This window comes from Eschrichtius robustus, chromosome 15 (assembly GCF_028021215.1).
Source record: "Eschrichtius robustus isolate mEscRob2 chromosome 15, mEscRob2.pri, whole genome shotgun sequence".
Classification (NCBI taxonomy): domain Eukaryota; kingdom Metazoa; phylum Chordata; class Mammalia; order Artiodactyla; family Eschrichtiidae; genus Eschrichtius; species Eschrichtius robustus.
The window spans coordinates 46,823,619-46,827,732 of NC_090838.1; the positions used below are offsets into that span (position 1 = coordinate 46,823,619).

The window sequence follows — 4,114 nt, forward strand, 5'->3', positions numbered from 1 at the left end:
TTATAAAAAACATTCATTTAGATATTACTAATTCAGAATTTGAAATAATCTGCATGTCAACATAAAGAGCATAACTCAAACCCAGTATGATTTGAAAATATATTTGAGTTTAATATTGGTCACCTGAAGGTAATTTAATAACCCCTTTTTCAAACTGATGATAATTTGAATTGTTCACATGCTAATAATTTCTAACAGTTTCTGAACCTATATGGTAGTATTTCAAAAATATGATGAAATTTAAAATTGGAAAATCTGAGGTCAGATCTCATTCTTTTACTGGCTCTCTGACCTAAGATAAGCTGCCTGATTGCTCTGGACCTCTTTTCTTTTCTTTTCTTTTTAATAACATGGAGAGAACAATACCTGACCTATAAGATTACTCAAAAGATTAATTCGTTGATGCATATAAAAGCACTTTGGAAAGTACAAAATACTATCCACATGTAATCATTATTGTTTTAAATGAGGAAAGGAAGTAGCCCATATTTGCTTTGAAGAGATCGTTTGCAGTGCCCATACTGCAATTTATGGTATTCTAGATCAGTGGTTCCCAAATCATTGTTCTCAGGACCCCTTTACACTCTTTGTGATGTGGATTTTAGCTATGAACATTTACTGTAATATAAATTAAAACAGAAAGTTTTTACATACCTATTTTAAAATAATATTAATAGGGGCTCGTGCGCGGGAGTCCATGTGGGCGCCGGCGCGGCAGGGAGCAGCGCGGGGTTGCCATGGCGGAGTTGCAGCAGCTCCGGGCGCAGGAGGCGGTGGACTCTATGATGAAGAGTCTGGAGAGAGAGAGCATCTGGAAGATGCAGGGCCTCATGTACCGGTGCAGCGCCGGCTGTTGTGAGGATAGCCAGGCCTCCATGCAGCAAGTGCACTAGTGCATTGAGCGCTGCCATGCACCTCTGGCTCAAGCCCAGGCCCTGGTGACCAGCGAGCTGGAGAAGTTCCAGGACAGCCTGGCCCGGTGCACGACGCATTGCAACGACAAAGCCAAAGATTCAATAGATGCGGGGAGTAAAGACCTTCAGGTGAAGTGGCAGCTGGAGAGCTGTGTGACCAAGTGTGTGGATGACCACATGAACCTCACCCCAACCATGACCAAGAAGATGAAGGAGTCTCTCTCATCCATTGGGAAATAGATGTCTGCTATTGGCCATCGGGGCTGAAGGCAGGAATCTGTTTAAAAAGAGGAATGGGGATTTGGGTTTTCTAAGGAAAGTTTATGAATGAGGAAATTAAGGATGGCAGCAAGTTTAAGGCCTATGTCACTTGCCTCTGGACACTGGTTCCTTTGTGTTTGAATCCTAGAAAGTGAAAAAAACTGGTGCTAAAATTTGGATCATAGATAGCACAGGAGAGTTTTTATGAGCCTGAATTTCACGTGGCAAGTGCTTATCCTGGTAACAGGGAGTCTCCCTTGTACCAAACCAGAGCCCTCCAAGGTACCACATTCTCTTAGTACACAGATACCAACAGGCTGGCAGGTTCATCTGACCTGCTTATGATCTGGTGGAGTGTGAGGAGAGGTGTTTCTGTTTGTTGCCAACCTCCTGTTAACCAGAAGGATCACTACAACATTTCCCATAAAGTGGAAATAAAACAAAATTCATGAGGTCACTAATTTAGAAGGGGAAAGGGGGCTTCTGGGGATTTGTTTTGCTTGGTTTCGTTTTATATACAAGGGCATGAAGTTACTTTAAGATGTAGAGTTGGGAGAGGCAGTTTGGATAAAAACTTTGAAAGGGTCCTTGCGGATATTCATTTCTGGCCATCAAAATGTGGATGCGCATTCCTTAAAATTCTCACACATGACATATTTCAGCCTGGAGACCCTGCAAAAATATAAGAAGCGCTATCACAATGGTAAGGGGAGCAAACCTTCCCTCTAACTGGCAGCCATGATGAGCCCTGAGGCTGTCTGCAGCAGAGTCAGTCAAGTGACAAGACAATCTTGCAGTGACACTCACCCTTGAAGGGAAAGGGGATTTTGATTGTGCTATATGCTAGTATTCAGGAATGAACAGCGAAAGAGGAATTGTTAGCTGCTTAATTAAGAGAGGTATGAAGCACTGGCTTTGGAAAAATCTGGTTTGCATAAAACAAAATAGAATGAAAGCCTAAACCCAGTATTGCTTACTTTGCCCCCTGTAATAACAGAGCTCTGTTGAAACAATCCCTTGGCAACACAAAGGTCAAAGGAGAAAAAGTAAGCAACTCAGGGGCAAGCTGTGACTCCTTTAGAGCAAAAAATGGGACAGCCCCCCGTTACCAAATACCACTTTTGCGACATGTTGTTCTTGCCCCAGTTTTGGCACCTTATCGTTTTATTAAGGACCTTGTTGTGTTTTTACCAACTTATGACTTGATAATATAGCCTGTCTGTTTGCTGTTTCAAGACTGTGATATATTTTCCTAGTGGTTTGGTTTTAAAAATAAATAAGACAATTTTTCTTCCAGAAAAAATAATAATATGAATATATCCATTCATTACATGTTAACATAACTAAGTTTTGTGAGAAAGAGCTATTTTTCCCTAAAACAAAGAACAATTAGTGAGAAGAGAGATACTATTTTACATTTTGCAAAGGTCTTTAAAGTCTAGCTTAATACAGGACAGTTGGATTCTCACATCTACTTCTGCATTCCATCTGTTGCAACATGTTGTTTTGGTTGAAGTATATGAAGAAAATTTGGCCTTACATAGATATGTATTTGGAAAAGGAAGGAGTATATTAATAGCCTTTTCAGATAATTGTTAATATGACTATTTGATACTACACCAAAACCCAGTAAGTTGTGGTATTTAAAAGGTTATTTGCAGTCTGAATCTGAAACCAACAAACTTGGTTCATTGCTTTTTTGTGAACAAAAAGTTCACATCAATGAACTTCTCCTACTCTGCTACATTAAAATCCATTGGTCTGTCTTGTACTTTGAATGAATCTTCCACCCATCCATGATTTGGTAACATTAATCATTGGTTATATCAAAAATATCAGTACAAAGATTTATTCAGGTCTTCCCCATGTTGACACGTTTCCTTATACAATACTATACAATCTAATTAATATCACCACTCATCTTATTAGAAAAGTCTTTTAGTATTCAGAAACTGTCAAACTCACAGTGGTGGATGCAAGTTTTCCAAAATTCTGATTTTTGCTTAAAAACTCAAATTTTAACTTTAGAAAATATTGTAGTTTTTTTTCTCACTTGAAATAATAGGTTCACTTCATTTATTTTTTTGAAACGTTCTGCCAAACACCCAAGTTTGAATAACCATAGTTTGTATTTCAGTAGTTCTTCCAAGTAAACATGGTGCTCCATGGAAAAATTGGCTAGTTCAGCTTGCAACTCAAACAACTGTGCAGTGCTTTTTCTCAAGACAACTACTGCACTTCTGTACTTCAATATGTAGCCACAGTGTTTTATGTGTACTTCCCATTTTGTCAACCAGAATATTAAAAATATGGGTATTCAAGGGTCAAGATTTGACAGAAATTAATAATTTCTACTGCTTCAATAGGATCTTAAGTAAAATTTTAAGTGAAACTGAATTTTCTTTTTACTGAGAGTGCATGGAGGTGAGGAAGACATTGGAAACTAGTACACTTGAAAGCCACTGCTTGAGTTGTGCCAAGGCACCAGGGGTTCTCATTACCATTCCTTTGCAAAATGAGTGAGGAGAGTGGTACAGAAAAAAGAAAAGCAAATCATTTCTTAATATCATTATGAGAAAAATTTGGACCTTTCAGATTCTCTTAAAGCATCTCACGAGGCCCCAGGGGTATGGGGGCCACACTTTGAGAACTGCTGAGCTAGATGAAAATTCAGCTGAAGAAACTGATACATTTTACCTAGTTCAGAGCCAACCATAATGAGACTGATTAAAATAGTCGTGGTTAGCCCAATCACGTTCAAGAAGTCACTTCTTTAAGACATGTAGTTCTAATCTTTATTACTGAGATGTGGATAATGCTTCTCATCCATGTCAGCATTCTTTTGGAAAATAAAATACCAAAACAATTTGGCCCTCTCTACCTCCTTCCTTCCCCCCAAATCGGAAACTCTCTTTAATACTCTAATTGCTCCTCTTATT

At 38.7% G+C, this 4,114-nt stretch overlaps 1 pseudogene; it reads left to right on the forward strand.

The window, feature by feature from the left end:
- Nucleotides 1-737: 737 nt before the first annotated feature.
- Nucleotides 738-1,154, forward strand: LOC137778085 (protein FAM136A pseudogene; annotated as a pseudogene).
- Nucleotides 1,155-4,114: the final 2,960 nt, after the last annotated feature.